This window comes from Lissotriton helveticus, chromosome 1_1 (assembly GCF_964261635.1).
Source record: "Lissotriton helveticus chromosome 1_1, aLisHel1.1, whole genome shotgun sequence".
Taxonomy (NCBI): domain Eukaryota; kingdom Metazoa; phylum Chordata; class Amphibia; order Caudata; family Salamandridae; genus Lissotriton; species Lissotriton helveticus.
The window spans coordinates 1,675,183,612-1,675,200,471 of NC_136057.1; the positions used below are offsets into that span (position 1 = coordinate 1,675,183,612).

Sequence of the window (16,860 nt, forward strand, 5' to 3'; positions counted from 1 at the left end):
AGAGTTCTTCAAATTGTGGGGCGCGCCACCATCCTAGGGGGGGGGCGCACACTCCACTTTAATTTTTTTTGTACCCTGTCGCAAGTCAAGGGAGGAGGGAGGGGAAATCGACGGGGCACGAAGTGCCCATGCTTTTATTATGTTCACCGTCCCAGGAAGGGGTTAATTCATTCAGCTTCAGCTGCAGTGAGGAGGAAGAAAGTCTCCTCTGCTAAATCCAAAGGTAAACAACAGACAGGCCTGTTCCTTGGCATTCTATATTATAGTAGAGGAGACACCCTGCCTCTCACTGCAGCTGAAGCATTTCAGCTCTATGAATTAACCCCCTCCTGGGAGGGTTAGCGCTTCCCAGAAAGGAGACAAAGTTTCATTTATTGTTTGCAGGTAAACAATTCAGGGTACTGCTTCTGTTGCAAGTGTTAAATCTTGTGTTTAATGGTGACATGTATGCATTGAATGAAACAATGAAAAGATTGTTTTTCATTTATAATTGCACTCCCTGTATGAATTGTTTTAAAATAACAGTAGCAGATGCAAACAATGAAGGACAATCTGAGAGCTTTAAGAAAGGAGTGAATCAGAAGGAGTCTACACTTTTAAAGCTGGTTAAAAATGTAACACTAAAAATCGACAGTAGTTAATTAACCCCTTGGGCGCGGCCGCGATTCTGCGCCTGTGCGGCAGAATCGCGAGTGGGCGGGTTTATGACGGCCCCCAGCCGTCATTAGCACACGAGCCCCGTGATGCATGACGGCTGGGAGCCGTCATCAGCATCGAAGGGGTTGAAATGGTGCATAGTTTTATCACTGTATAAAAAGTATTGTTAAACCTTATACAGAATGCACTTGGAATGTCAAGAAAGCACTGTGGTATATTTTTTATGTTTTATGTGTGTTTTAATGAGACTATTTTTATATAGTTGCTAAACTACAAAAAACACTGTAAAAAAATTGTATGCGGACTACTCACAAGTTATATTTTGCGGCTTTGCTGTGTTGCCACTGCAGTAAGCAAGCTAAAATATCTTATTACTTGTTAAGTTTTTGAATAAACACTGAGTAGGTGGGAAAAAAAACTACACAGGCAGGCGCGCAAAATGCCAGCCAGCAAGCCATGTGTTCTTTTAAACAGACTGAAAATTGCTTGTCTATAAATAAAGAAGCATGTTCCCTTTTATTATCAGCCATAGATTATTCAGGCAGCCCTAGAACACAAGTAAGTTATTTCAACTTATATTTGCTGTTCAAAGTATGCATGGACAAGTACTAACAAAACAGCTTTAGGTGATTGCTTATTTTTGTACCACCTGGGACATCAAAATAATGAGCTAGCAACCCTAATCACAAGACTGGGAGTTTGTTTCAGGATCACCACATTATTTATTTCCTACACCATGATTCCTGGTTACTGCCATATTAGCAATAGTTTAACACATTTGAAACCCTACGCTGCCCTCAATAACATTCTGAGTTACTTCAAGTGTCTAGGAATGCACCTTGCATTCAGACAACTCGCTTCTCATTCTCACCCTTAACTTTCACGCTCACCCTGCACTCACACTGATCCCCATGCATTCACACCATTCACCCATTTACCCTGCACTCGGTGATCACTCGGCACTCACAATGCACTTGCACTGTTCACCCTGTACCTCTGCCTTGCCTTTCAGCTCGTCCTATTTATGTGAGATTAGGTTCTCAGCACTTGTGGTATTAAAGACTAGGGGGCAGATTTACAAGCGCCCTGCGCCACCAGTGTGTTACTTTTTGTGATGTTCTGGTGGTGCAGGGGGCTCCTCCATATTTACAAGGACGTGAAAAGCCACCCTGCGTGACTTTTCCTCTCCTTGTAAATACGGCCCCTTCACACACAGCACTTTGTGTTGAAGGGTTGTTCCATGGGTATTGCTGTGGGTGTTCCCACGCAACACCCATGGAACAAGACACATCTCCAGCTTTAGGAGGAATCGTAAATCTGGAAATGCGTCTGAATGCTACGCCACCCTAGAGGGGGCTTAGCGAGGCGCAACAAGGAGAAATGTTTTCATTTTTCCTTGTTTTTCCCTCTTTCAATGTGTGCTGCATTCTACAGCATGCATTGAAAGAGGGAAATTCCTGTAGTGATTGTTTATGTACAGGAAGGTGCCCCTTCCTGCACAAAAACAATCTCTCCACGACGCAGGCATCCTTGCACCATGGTGCAAGGATGCATATGCCAGCGCATGGCTGCAGTTTGTGCGCCAGCGCAGGGGGAAGCACAGAGATGTGTCATATTCTTGTAAATATGTCGCATCCCTGTGCTTCGGAAGTGCTGCAGCGTGGCGTAGCCAAAGGGCTTGCAGTGCCACGCTGCTGCACTTCCTTGTAAATCTGCCCCTGGATGTGGAGCACAACCTGAGGATGGCAGTAAGAAAAATCCATCCACAGATTGACCGTCTGTGACGAAAAACAGGCACACCCATCACATTTATGTTGGTGGTGTTATCAATCAATGTCATGTGTAAAACAAACCATCCTAGTAAAAAAAAATTGCGCACATTTTATCTAGGAAAATGGTTGTTTGAGCTATCTAATAATCTATCATTTCAGCACACCCACTCACAAACCTGCACTTAACTAAACACTCTTATTATGTTGAACATTATAAGCTGGATATGGCCCAGGATATGCGCGCGACGGTCAATTATATAGTGTACCAGATTCCAGAAATTCCTGTCAGGTGTTGAGGGGGCCCAACAGCTAAAAAAAAATTGAGCTGGGGGGCTCAACCCACAAAAGTTTGAAGACCTCTGCACTAGGGTCACTTTCTTTTCTCTGAATGTGCCAAGCCAAAACTGCCACCGGGAGACACAGAAACAAAAAAAGCACTTGAGATTCTGCAAATACACATGAACCGTGAATCTATAGTAGATGATCGACACTAAACAAGAGGACACAGATAACACCCTGGAATGAAACTCCAACTTCCCACTGCCGCCCACGTGGAGGCTGTGCTTTAAATGGGCCAGTGTTGCCCAGTACGGAGTACCGGCACTTTTTTTTTATTTTGAAGAGGAGAGTACCAGAACTTCTCAGAAACAAGCAGGTACTCTGGCACAGAGTACCTGCACTTTCAAGCATTGCATGGAGGTGATAACAGAGGGTGGAAGTGCACTAAAGAAGACACGTGCTTGTGAAGGGTGCACTAGATACATCTGTGGCATGGGGTGGCCGTATTCACAAGCGTGTGCCCCTCCAATGTTCTACATGTCACTTTATGAATGATGAGCATTCTTATGCATGTTACATAATGCATGCCACATTATATTATGCCTGCTATGTTATGTGACATAGGCTCAGTTTTGCACGTTGCATTATAAAATGTGCTGTGCATGTAGCATTATGTTATTCTTATGCAATTTTCCTTATTTTACACGTGTTGTATTGCACGGAACATGTTACTTAACGTTAAACATTTGCTGTTATGTCACGTATGCCACGTTGCGCAGATTAAGGTATGGATATGTGATATGCACAATATTTATGTCAAGCTTCGTTACATTAATCATGTTTCGTTTTGCTTAATATGTTATGTGATATGTTCTTCCTTATGTAGAGTACATTACGCGGAGTACTTTTTCTGTGGCAAGCTATACATGATATGCTGGTTATGGTTATTTTATGTATGCTACATTACGATGGTTACAGCATGTTTGCAAGTAGTGTTATGCTCCGTTCGCATGTCATTTTAAACGAGTTTGATTGTGCATATTATAGTATTCTAACATGTTATTCTATGTGTGATCGTTTATAAATGTTAGGTTATGTTTCTGCACGTTGTGTAATGCGTGTAACAACGTGTGTTATGGAGTTTGTCTTTTGGGTGTCACATGATCTGATTGTATACATGGTTTTTGCTTGGGGATACACAGTGGGATTTTACGGATGCGGCTTGCGCTGACCCTCCTATGCACCCCCCCTCTCCCCCCCGGGGGGGAAGGGGGGCAGCCCATCTCTCTTGTGCTTTGGCGCTTTCGGACTGTTGCGTATCTTCCCCGTTGTTTGAAGCAATCACATCTGAATGTGAAATATTTGCCTTCGTCCTGCATTTGGTTGCGATGGCTGAAGCCGCGGCATATTCCCAGAATCTTGCCAGGCGCTCGATTTGCCTAGAGTTGTTTTAAATGGAAATCATTTTGCATAGGGGGGATCTGGCTGGCGCCAAGAATCGGGCTTCGGGTCCGGTCCGGTTTCTCTGAGTGGGAAGGAAGAAGGCTCTCCTTGAAGACACTGGAGGCGCGCACCTGTCGCTCAGGCCACGCCCACAGCCCCACAGATGCTGCTGGACGCAGGTGCGCCCTCTGGAGCACTGGGACGGCTGCCGCAGGTGCACTGCCAGCCCCGCCCCGAGGGAAGCTGCGGGGGTCCACTGTGCCGCCTAGCGCCAAGCACCCGGCCTTTAGCCGCTTTACCACCCAGAGCGCACAGAGGAGCTTCCGCATAGAGCACTCTCGAGACTTTTTCAAGGTGAGCACAAAACGGGTTAACGATCCCGCTCCCAGCATGCGCCCCAAAACATATTACAACTGTAAACATGATCATAACATAACTTGCTTTTTTGAGAGCTCGCAGGCAGATGTTGCTGTGTCCTTAGCACTGTTGTCAATTTCAGAGAATGGCTTATTTTACCTCTCAAAAAGGAGATTTGTATTTATGCAAAAGGTATATATATATATATTCCATTTTACCGAAACGTGTGCGGCTCATTCCTCTCTTTAGTAGAGAGATCCTGCTTGATGTTAAGAGGCTTGGTCCTGCCTCGAGCAACGCACTGCCATGCGCCGTTGCTGCCCGACTTTGGACCTCTTTGTGTGGCATATAGGGCAGCAGGCCGCCACCAAGGACTAGACTTTGGATGGACCCCAGCAGCTTGAAAGTGGACTGCATGGGGATTTCGGGTAAAATGGAAAGCAGCATTGAACATTAGCATCACCCACAGATGGGAAACAACTACCCAGGATAACAGCACACTACGATAACCAGCATGCTTTGGAGAGACAGCCAGCCCACAGCGGCGACCACCAGAGGGCGACCATCTTCAAGAGAGCAACTTTGGCTAGTTTGCTGTTCAAACTCCGCGACCTTTGAAAAAGGTCAATGTCTGACCGAAATGCATCAGGGACAGAGGAAACTGCCAGCGCTGCAACTTCAATAAAAGCGATTCCATTTTACCGAAATGTGTGCGGCTCATTCCTCTCTCGAGTAGAGAGATCCTGCTTGATATATATATATATATATATATGTCCCAGCATTTAGCAGCGTCTCCGTCATTGTAGATGTGGGAAACGGGGAAATGAAGTCAATTATCCAGGATCACACGCGTTTGTAAAGGGGGACTGTCGGTACTGAATGGAGTGCCCGGGACCCAAAGCTACAGCATGCTCTCCGGACCACGCACCCCTAAATGAGAGCCGCGGAGAGGAAGACTGCACCGGACCCCGCATCCCAAAGATGAGAGGGAAAAAAGAGCCACTTGTTTCTGAACCCCCCCCTCGCGGAGCTCAAATGAATCACCTTCCAACTAAGTATTACGTTCGGCGCTGCCACTCAAATTGCTTTCACAGTCATACTACAGATTATCAATTAACCTAATTTCTAGGCAGCTCCCTGCTCGGAGCGCCAGCTTCACGGTTTATTAACGGTAACGAGGATCACACAATGCAGACAGCCTGACGGGCGTCGCCGCAGCCTCTGTGTGCATGTGCGGGGGTGGAAGGGAGGCGGGGCTTCGGGGTGCTGGAATGATTTCGCATGTAAATGAGGTGTGAGTCGCCAGGAAGCCGCTACCCGCACATACACGACGGACTTCAGGTGGCCAGCCAGGTCCCCGACTCTCCTGTGGAAAGTAAGTTTTCCTTGATAGTGTGTCCAGGACGCACGTGCGGGGTCTGAATATTCACCCTAAACCAGCGCTTTAAATGAGCCGGAACTTACCGGTACTGTGTAACAGTGCCACCACCTCTACCCGGATCTTCAAAGCTGACCCCAAATCTCTTCTCTTTCCAAAGACACTTTCAGAACTAATACCTTCATTCTCAGACCCCTCCAGGAAGTCCGTTCATCATTGTAAATTTGTAATAATTTCGTGTCCATTCCTCTCCCTTGCTTGCTTGTGTTTGAGATTGTGTTATTGCCTTCTATGGTTGTACCCAGGCCTTACCTCTCCTGTTTAGTTGTGTAACATTCTACTCTGTAACATGTTTCTAATGTAAATTAATGGTTCTATTCTACAGCGCTCTGACACCTTCGGGGAAAGTCCGCGCTATATAAAAATGCATTAAATAAATCAATAAAACAGGCACGACTCAGTGTTCCCTCATTGAGCACCGGGACTTCTGGTTCTGTGAAGGGGGTACCAGTACTCCTAGCGGCATGCTGTGACGCTAGGGGCAGGCTCTGAGGTGTGGGCGCGCGTCAGTTAGTGGCCCCTGTATTCCAGAGGCTGGTTACTCCTGCAGCCTTACATTCTATCTGACAGCTACAGGAGTAAGGAGACGTGCCTTAACAGCCAGAGCTCCCGACACTGGAACGGTCACGCTCAGTTAGAGTGTACGGGTGCAGCGCCATTGTGTGTCCTAGCGCCTAACGCCCTTCGGCCAAGTTCAAGCCACAATTGGTACTCGTTTTTTGCAGTTATAGATAGCACAGGTTTGGCAGGAGGGCCTTAAAGCACTTTACATACGAAGCCCAAGTTCTACATTACAGCATGCTTTTTTTTAATGGCACAGGGAGGTGAAATCCCAGCAACGGCTCTACATTCTGTGGCTCTAGGCAAATCTCTAAAATCTACCCATGCCATACAAACAAACAAAATGTGCTTTCAAGTAAAACTTCTGCTTCTCACGTAAAACGTTTTACTGGCCTGGGCCAACTTTACGCTATATAAACCATATAAAACAACATGCTAATTACGCCCTCACCTAGCAGCCGAACTCTGCCAAAGGGCTCGAGGGCCCTTTACACTTGAAGAAGAAAAGGCTGATGTTGTACGGGCCTGCCTCGAGGACACGCCCTCATCAATTGTGCACGTATCTCGCTTCTTCTTTTCCATCCTAAGCACTAACGCGAAGTGCATCGGGAGGAAAGTGCACGGCCAACCCCCTGCATAAAACCAAAGCTAACGATCTGATACATAGGAATGTCCACCCTGTTCCCTGGAAGCCGGAGTGTAGCGCCGTGACGAGCCTTGCCTCAGTGAGGTGGGATGCAGCGCTTGCGTCCAAGGGAGGGCGAGGGGCTCATTGTAAGACACAGGCAGCCGCGGTGTCTGCCTAGAGTGTGGAACGGCCAAGGGCTACAGGCGTCATTCTACGCATGTGGCGTGAGGTGTTGCTGTCGGGGCTGTGTTATGCCCTTCCCTAAGATTGCTTGCTTTTTCCACATTTCTGTGTTTTTTTGTGTGCGCAGCATTTTACTCTTGTATAGTGTGTAGTATGAACCGAGTCGTCTGAGCGGCAGTTCAGGTTGTGTGTGTGGAGGGGGAAGTGGGGTGTTTCTAGTGCGCCACAACTGAGAACTCTGGAGTTCAAGCCAAGGGCAGTGCGAGTTTCTCACCGTCTGTCAGTGGGTCATAAAGGTGTTCAGAATACATGCCCATGCAATCCTTGGCCTCTCTGTGAATCGTACAGAGCAATGGTAATTGGGTCAAATGTAATATGTGATTCTGTTTTAAGGAGATACACAATATGCAACATACTAACAGGATGAAAGTAAAAAAAAATGCAGACCTCACAGGAGAATGGGTTTATTCTGTGCGTGGGGGCCCGATGAAGGAGAGAGTGAAAAGAGTGTGCTGAAGCAGAAATAAATGAGGCCTAAGATATACAGACTGGGGTCTCAGAAAGAGGTGTGGAGTAAAAGGGCACACGGGTCTAACACAGGTTGCAGAGGAAAGGAAAGGGAGAGAAAGTGAGTGAGTGTGACAGAAAGGGAGAGAAAGCGAGTGAGTGATGGAAAGGGAGGGAAAGCGAGTGAGTGAGCCACCCTGACTGAACATGACTACTGCTTCCACAGGCATTATAATGGTTAATTCGCAGTGTCACATTTTCAAAACTGAAACTTTTCAATTCGAATTAGTCACAACAAAATCGTCATTACTCCTTGTCCTGAAACTGCTGTCAAGCATTGGCAAAGCCAACAGGTGTATGTCCATTACTGTGTGGTACATCTGGATGTAATAACTGAACGACCAGAGAGAGGCGTCAAAATACTGGTTGGCTTGTAGCTGTGGGAAGGAAGCACAGGGTTTTAGTCTACATGCTTCAACCCATGACATTGTTTAATATACACGCCACAACTCTTGGAAGGCATTCTTAGGCCGTGTCCCTTTTAGAGAACTCCAACTTTTCTCATCCCTTTCAAAGCCCTGGTTAAGGATGTTACATTGTGTACTCTTTTCTGCAAGTTTTCGTGAACGGCTTGTATGCAGGTTATGAAGTTGTATGTGGCTTATTATAGTCGTTAAATAAAGCGATTGAGGTAATGTAGGTTATGTAGTGCCTGGCATGGTATGCATTTTAATATGTTAAATGTTAAGTTAAATTATGTACTTTCGGTCACGCATGCTAGGTCAGGCAGATTACATTATGAAGGCTATTTGTATGGTACTGTTATAGTATGAATGTTATTTTATGAATGTGATTTTCCTTGTTATGTGTTAGACATATCTTATGTATGTACAACAACAATTTGGTCCAGCACTCACAATTAAAATTTCTCTAATTACATCATATGATTTAAACAAGAAATTGATTCAGCAGGTGTTATTCCAATTTTCCTTTTATTCATGAGCTTTTCTTCTTAACACAAGAAAACCGTAGCCAACGCGTTTTGTCCCCTCGGAATTCTTCAGGGCAGAAAAAGGTATGTTGGCCTTCTAATTGAATGCTGTTTAAAACGTGTGATCTGTGCCACTCAAAGTAATACTGGAGAAGCCTTGTCAAGACAGAGTCTCTTTCTAGATGAGTCACAGCTATTTTGGTAATCAGTTTTTTTGTATGGGTTGGCACCAATAGCCAAGATCCGGTGCAAGGCTATGGGTGTTGTCCCATTTCAACTTTTAATGTGGTCGCATGCGGCTCCTGTTATATCCACGCCTCGTCTGTGAGAGATCAGAGACCAGGGGTCTTGTGACGTCATCAGGCCTCCCTTGGTTGTGTTGATGCCCCATCAAGGGGTCATGTCACCGGTGGTTCTGTAGCCCTTTTCATAGCGCTGGCAAGGCCTCTGTTCTGCTTCTATCCACGCACCATGCATGCAGCCAGCAGTTATGGCAGCTTTAAGGAATTTTCACCTGCTCTACATACAAAGATCCTAAAGGCCTGGCTCTTTGCCTTGTAGTTGGTCAATGCTAAGTTTCTACCTTCATCCCGCTTAGTGCCTTGACACCTTCTTGGGTTAGATCGCTTTATAAATTCCCATCCTATCCTATCCTAAACAGTTCATGAAAAGCAAAATTATTTGCACTTTTGGATATTTTCCTCAAAATGAGGTGTGGCTCCAGCACTGGTCAATAAACATTAGCCACAGCTAGCTACCAGATTCAAGATGGAGAGGATGTGGTGTAATGACCAGAGCTGCCTATTTCGGATCTTGGAATCAGGTTCGAGTCTCGGCATCGGCTCAACATCAGGGCCAGACTGACTGTAGCAGGCACCAGGTGTTTCCCTGGTGGACCGCCAGGGTGGGGGCCAGTTTTGGGCCCCTAGGGGACTGTTTTTGTTACAGGTGGCCAGCCACATTGGCCTTTAGAACAAAATCGTCCAAAACCGGTCCTAGCAAACAGTTCAGCAGCACCCCGTGCACCCAGGGGGGCTGGCCGAACAGTATGCCAGGACCGGTTTTGGTTCCCACTCCGGCCCAGCACAGCATCCTGTGATGCTGGGCAAATCACTTAAACTCCCTGGGCCTACCAAAACAAGCATTTGCAATGCAATAGGTCTTGCATTATTAAAGTTTGAGCTATTGGCGTTGTTAAATAATGCAACACCAATAGCTCAAACTTTAATAATGTGAGAACCAATGGCATTGCAAATGCTTCTTTTTTGTTGTTCCTGCCTCCCTGTTACTTCATATAAATGCTTCCAGTAATTCCTAGTGTACACCATAAATTTACAAACACTATAAATAAAGTGTGGTGAAAAGTAGAGAAAAACTGCAGTAAAAGTCTTTCTTTCTTGTAAATGGCACTTAAAATTAACTCTGATGTAACAGCAGCACATCAAAGCAGAGTGAGCTGGGACACTCTTAGGGGCATTTTTTTGCCCCACAAATCTCGTTCAGCAGCAGCTGTCTAAGGCTAAAGCTAAAATTGCACACACAATACTTGCTTTGCATTGCATCGGTGCATTTGCTGTAAACTCGCTTTGTTGGTGACTTTTCTAGTGGAATGTTCAGACCATGCAGCAGAATTGTATATTGTGCATCCTTTTCCGCTAGTATTTACTCGTAATGATGGCCGTCAAACGTGTTTCCTTTGTTTTTTGTCAAGTGCTGTTGAATATCTGTGGCAGATTAAGGAAAGTCCTGCAGCGCCACTGGGGCCTAGTACACCCTCCCTCTATATTGATGATTTTAACCTAGACCTGTGTCTGGTTGGGTTTATGGGCTGCAAGGTCAGTGGTGTGTTTGTGGTTCTGTTGTTTTTAGGTATCGCCTGTCGATGCGCATGCGCATCGAGCTTGCAAGACTATTGGGGCTTAAACAGTCTTTAACCAACTTGCAAGGAATCATGGCGATTCCTTGCAGTGCCCGTGAAATTCAAGCTGCATGCGCATTGAGCTTAAAAGCTCGTACACATCAGTTCCCTCAGCCGCTGCTTTAACACCCTCTCCCCGCTCCGCCCCCTCCCCTGCCCGCCGTGTCGCATTTCTCCTCCCCCCTCCCCTTCCCATGTGCTCCCACATATACACAAATTATACACACGATTATTGCTGTAATTATATGTAATTGTTATGCAATTCCCTGCTAAATACAAGAATATTGCTGTAACTGTATGTAATTGTTGTATAATCATGCCGGTTTTTATTTGTATGGTTTAGCTACATGTCAATACTTTATGCAGGAGCCACGGGCTAACCTGCACATCTGCACTCTTTTTAGCCTGTTCTTGTGCCTAATGTTTCTATATGCACTTGGATTGCTGCCTCCTCTCCTGGTACACGCCCAGCACACACAGCTAGCTCATGTTCCCCTGTTCCCGCCCCCCCACACGTCACGGCCTTTTCCCGCCCACCCCAGTCCCAGCCACTCCCCTCCAAGTACTTTTAACCTCCCACTGTTGCCGGCGTTTCCATGGCAACTTTGTTAAAAAGGGTGACACTACCAACCAGAATATAAGATCCTTAAGTATTGCCCGGCGGTGTCGCCTCTTGAACCCACAAAGAAGTTAAACTGTTGAAGAGGCAGGCGCTGGAGACTGGAAGGCAGGAAACAAGGTTTTTATTCTCTCTGGAGGAGAACACAGCAAAACGGACAGCAGGTATCGTTCTGAGGTGCTCTAACTGCATCCCTGAGGCCTGGCCTCTTATACGCAAGTTTATCTCTTTATTGCATGTAACATATTCTCGTCGATACTTTGATGTACAGAAAGACATCCTCAGCATCCCCCCCCCCTTTCAGGCCCGTTCCCACACAAGGTTACAGTGGAAGTCCCCGCCCCGTTCACAACAGGTGATGATCATCGCGCAGCTGGATATTCCGCCGATTCACGGAGTGTGTGGGGTTCGATCGGATCTCGTAGGGCGGGGGGGGCTTTGATCAACCCGGGGATCCCTTGATGGAGGAAGCTTTTTATTGTACGGGGAGGGGCAAGGAACAGTATCGGCAGAGCTGGGTATCGGCCTGGGAACGAGGAAGACAAACGGGCACACGGAAGAAAGGGGGTTTGCATCAAAGGGCCGGGGATCATGAATGGGAAGAAGGGAGGTGTTGCGCTGGGAACAGGACGAGGGCCTGGGGCAGAGCAGCGCTGAAGAGGGGTTTATGATTCAAGGCAGGTGCAGGCAGGGGGTTGTCAGCATGCGGGGGATGCCAGCGAAGCTAGGAGGGGGAGAGGGGCGCGCTGGCTCTCGGCGAGAGCAGGGAAGCCATGGTGTTCAAAATGGCGGCTGTTTTACGCGCACAAAAGGTTCAAGGAGAGCAAGAGGGCGCCGATAATGTTGACGGTTTCAGCCTAACTTTCAACAGTCCTCCCTTTTCAACATATCTAGCCAACTTGCTTACTCAATGTCAATTTTCATCAAATTCCTAACTTCGGTATCATACAATGCTCTCATGTGTTCGCTTCCAAAGTCCACAGTTTTGGGAAAAATACAACTCGCACATAAAGAACACAGAGGTGGCAGACATTGAATTCCTAAGCATAGGCCACATATTACAACTACGGGAATCAGGATAATGGTGAGCAGTCTCCAGCCCCAGCTTTTGATGGTGTCCCAGAACCAACCACCAAGCGACCATTCTTCTTGTTCTTGGTGAACTTCTGAAGAGAGTCTGTGAAGATGTTCGATGGCTTTGTACACTGAGGGTGAGTTGTCCGGTATGTATGTACAACAGCTGGACCCAATAATGCGGCATGCTCCTCCACGGTCCGCCAGAACCACATCTAGAACAAGGCGGTTCTGAAGAGCCACCAGACGGACCGCTTGGAGCTCGGCAGTGTTGTTGGCAAAGATGCCCGCTGTGATGTTCATGGTTGTCTCAACTGCCTGAGTCAAATGTCGGATGGCACGGCTGTTTGCCATCGGGCCCCAGAGGGGGACGAGTCCTTTCATAGCATCGAGGAACTGCGCCCCTGTTGAGTCGGCTTGCTAAACGTCTTTGGCTCGTTTTTGCCTGTGGTGATTCGCTGGGGCCACATAAGTTGGAGGAAGGACGAAGGAAATGTAGCAAGTGCCCCCCCAGCCTTTGGGGAGCCAGGTGTAGGCCTTCGTGCCGCAGATGAAATACATGTTTGGGGATGACACAAAGGAAGGTGGATCCGTGGAATCCAGAGTTCTGGTAAAGCGGCAAGCGCTGCGACCCACCAGCTGTGTCCCAAGTCCTTCTACACACATGTGGCCTGTGACGTTGATGACCGACAAGGCCACAGTCAGAGTGGCAGCCGTTCGTTTCCGCAGATAGGAGAAGGTGGGTCTGGTTGGATTGTTGAACACCTGCATTTCGATCCGTTCTTTAGCCGGGATGTCCATTTGGACTGAATCGTTGGAGGTCTGCGGGCAGAAGTGTGTCTTAGTTTTGTTTCGCCGGACCCCGTGGGAGAAATGCGTTACGGTTCTACCGGAGGTGGTATTGTCCTTATAGCTTTCTTGCAGGAGGATCAGCCAAGCAAGGCAGGAGCCGTGAACAGAGAAGGGTGAAGGAATGAATGGTATTGAATGTCCAGTGGCATGGGGTAGCAACCCACAGATCCAGCAGTTGGTGGCATTGGTGGCAAGATTGTGTTGGTGAAGCAGCTGTACGAAAGAGTTATTCCAAAACTCCTTTCGCCTCTCTCTTAGTTGAGGGGAGAGCGAAATCAGATAATGTTCCTTCATGGTGGTAGGCTGGGCAGTGGTTAGGAATGTTTCGTGAGCAGGTGCGTGTTCTTCCATAATCCAGAGCGTAGTCATGAGGAGAAAGCAGAGGAGGATTACGATGAAGAGTACAATTGTCTTTGAGCTATGGAGTCTGTCTGTTCTCGGATTTTTGTAGTGGGTATTTCCTGCTGTCTCCGTCGGCTTCTTATTTGGCGCTTCCATCATCTTCTTATCTGGCGCTTCCATCATCTTCGTCTTCAAGGTGCTCGGTAGTGGGCAGGACCACAGACTTAGTTTTAGCTTCTCTCCAGGTAACCCTTGGTAGTTTGGGTCACCGTTCTGAGATCCTTTAACCTAGTCCGTGGCCTACTTAGCCGAAGCTCCCTCCTTTCGACGCAGGAAATACCCTTCTCGAGATGGTACAGTGGGGTCAGGATGTTTTGAAAGTTCAAGTGTCTCTGTGTCAGGATAGCAGTTCAACGATGGTCGGTCCTGGTTCAGGAGCTCTTCTTGGGTGTTGACGGTATCTGTCGTGGCCAGGGCTGGGGAGACCTTTTTGCAGTGATGGGCGTGCAGCCAGTGCTTCTTCCCCTCCACTCGAAGTGCGGTCCGAGTGGTGATCAGCACTTGCCAGGGGCCCGTCCACCGGGGTTCCAAACTCTTTGATCGCTGAAAATTTCGGATCAGCACGAAGTCCCCCGGCTGGATGGCGTGACCCGGACCCCTGGAAGCATCGGGGATGGCCTGCTGCACCTGCTGATGAAGGACAGACAAAGTTTCAGTCAATTTGTACAGATAATCAGACATTAGGACGTCCGGAACGTCATGAATGGAAATTGGTTTCGGGGCAGACCAGACGCTCATGGGTCGACCGAAGACAACTTCATAAGGAGTTAAGTGATGTCGGGTGGGGGTAGAGCGCATCGATAGCAATGCTAGTGGGAGAGCGTCTGGCCATTTCAGGCCCGTGGTAGCCACTATTTTGGCCAGTTTAAGCTTTAGTGTGGCATTGTGTCGTTCGACAAGCCCAGCAGACTGAGGGTGGAAGACTGCGTGGAATTTCTGTTTAATACCCAGCCCATTCAGGATGAGCTGGATAACTTTGGCTACGAAGTGGGGGCCATTATCACTCCATAAAACACGACAGAGGCCATAACGGGGGAAAAACTCCTTTAACAGAACCTTTGCGGTGGCCATAGCGGTGTTGTCACGGGTTGGATATGCTTCCACCCACTTGCTAAATGCGCACACCACAACAAGTACATATTTTAGGCCTTGGCATCTGTCTAGCTGGATGTAGTCCATCTGCAGGACTTCAAATGGGTGGTTTGGGACCCCAAATCCCCCCCGGGGTACTACAGTTCCTTTCCCGGGGTTGTGTTGCAGGCATATTAAGCATTGTTGAACCAGGCGTTTGGCGGAATCTGGGATCTTATCATTGTGCCAAACCCTGGAGACAAGTTCGATCATGGGGGCTGATCCTATGTGGGCAGGGGAGTGTGCCATGGTCAGTATGGGAATCAAGTATGAATCAGGTAGCAACCATTTGTTCGTGTCTTTTGTCCGCCAGCAGCCTTCATCGTCCTTCAATCCCACCCGTGTCCATTCAGTCAACTCGTGTTGTGTGCTAGCCGTTTGGATGTCCCTGATAGTGTCTCCAACGTCAGTCCACTTTTCCGCTTGTGATCTGGTCACGTACATATGTGTTGTCGTCCTATTTTCAGCTGTCGTTCGGGCGGTGATGTCGGCTAGTGCATTTCCCTGTCCAATAATGTCTGTCACCTTCTTGTGTGCCTGGCATTTGATGACGGCAAGTTTGTTGGGGAGGAGGACAGCTTCGATTAAGGCGGAGACTAGATCCCCGTGCAAAATGGGTGTGCCGTGTGAGGTCAAGAATCCCCTTTCCCTCCAAAGGAGCCCAAAATGGTGAACGACCCCGAAGGCATACTGGCTGTTGGTGTAAATGTTCGCTGTGGTTCCTGTCGCCAGGATGCAGGCTCGTGTCAAAGCAATCAGTTCCGCTGCCTGGGCAGATCGCTGGGTGATGCGGGCTGTTTCTACTACGGTTCGGGCCGTGGTGACTGCATAGGCAGCGGAAGTGGTACCGTCGGAGAGTTTGATGCAAGAACCGTCCACCCACAGCTCCCCGTCGGGGTCAGGGAAAGCCGTGTCTCTGAGGTCAACCCTACTCCTGGTCTGTTCGTCCGTAAGAGTCACGCAGTCATGTACGGGGTGCACATTGGGATCGTTCTCTGGCAAGGGTAACAGAGTTGCCGGGTTCAGTGTGGTGCATCTTTTCAGGGTGATATGGGGGGCAAGCAAGGTCAGTTCGTATCCAGTCAGTCGTGCACTCGTCAGATGTTGCGTCTTGGTTTGGTTCAGGAGGGTGTCGACTGCATGGGGTACCAGTACCGTGAGGGAATTCGAGAGTACAATCCCCTCACTCTGTCGGATAGAGATTGCAGCAGCAGCTACAGCTCGAAGGCAGGCAGGCAAGGCTCTGGCGACAGGGTCAAGAGTGGCAGAGAAGTAAGCGCACGGTCGTTGCTTAGGGCCGATGGCCTGGGTCAGGACAGATAAAGCGCACCCCTCCCTTTTGTGAGTGTAAAGGGAGAAGGGCTTTTTGTAATCAGGGGTACCTAGGACAGGGGCTGAGCAAAGGGCATCTCGCAGTTCCGTGAAGGAAGTTTGACACTCAGGGGTCCATGGGAGTGGGAAAGGGACGTCTTTGTTTAGCAGAGAAAGCAGTGGTTTCACAACGAGGCTGAAGTTTGGTAACCATTGTCGGCAGAAGGAGGTGAGGCCTAATAGGGAGCGAACCTGCTTCTGGGTCTTAGGGACAGGGGTATCTAGAATGGTTTGGATTCGATCAGGAGTGAGTTTTCTTCCATCTTTGGACAAAAGGTGGCCTAGGTAAGTGACCTGGGGTAGGCAGAATTGCAACTTCTTCTTGGAGACCTTGTGGCCATTTTCCGCAAGGAAGTGCAAGAGTTGAATGGTGGCGGTAACCGCTAGAGGGGTGGTGTCGGCTGCCAAAAGGATGTCATCGACATATTGTACCAACACCACTCCGTCGGGTAACTGGACTTGGTCTAGTTGTCTTTTGAGGGCCTGGCTGTAGATGCTAGGGCTTTCCGTGTAGCCTTGAGGCGCTCGGCAAAACCTATATGAGCGGGCTTTTAGGGTAAAGCCGAAGAGATATCGGCTGTCTGGGTGGATGGGGATGGAGAAGAATGCGTTCTTGAGGTCGATGACGGAAAAGGTGGTGGCAGTGGATGGAATCAAAGTCAGGATAGTGGTGATGT

General features: G+C 48.1%; 1 protein-coding gene across 6 annotated transcripts in view; it reads left to right on the forward strand.

Moving 5' to 3' along the window:
* The window catches only part of B4GALNT1 (beta-1,4-N-acetyl-galactosaminyltransferase 1), a 702,884-nt gene that overhangs the window by 246,212 nt on the left and 439,812 nt on the right, over positions 1-16,860 (forward strand). The window contains exon 1 of one of the 6 annotated variants that reach the window (XM_078688953.1): positions 4,456-4,505. The exons of 4 other annotated variants lie outside the window; for them this stretch is intronic. The gene's annotated coding sequence lies outside the window, so the exon portion shown is untranslated. Of the gene's footprint in view, positions 1-4,455; positions 4,506-5,800; positions 5,884-16,860 lie in introns of those variants that run through there. One more of the 6 variants, XM_078688949.1, reaches the window with a different exon arrangement.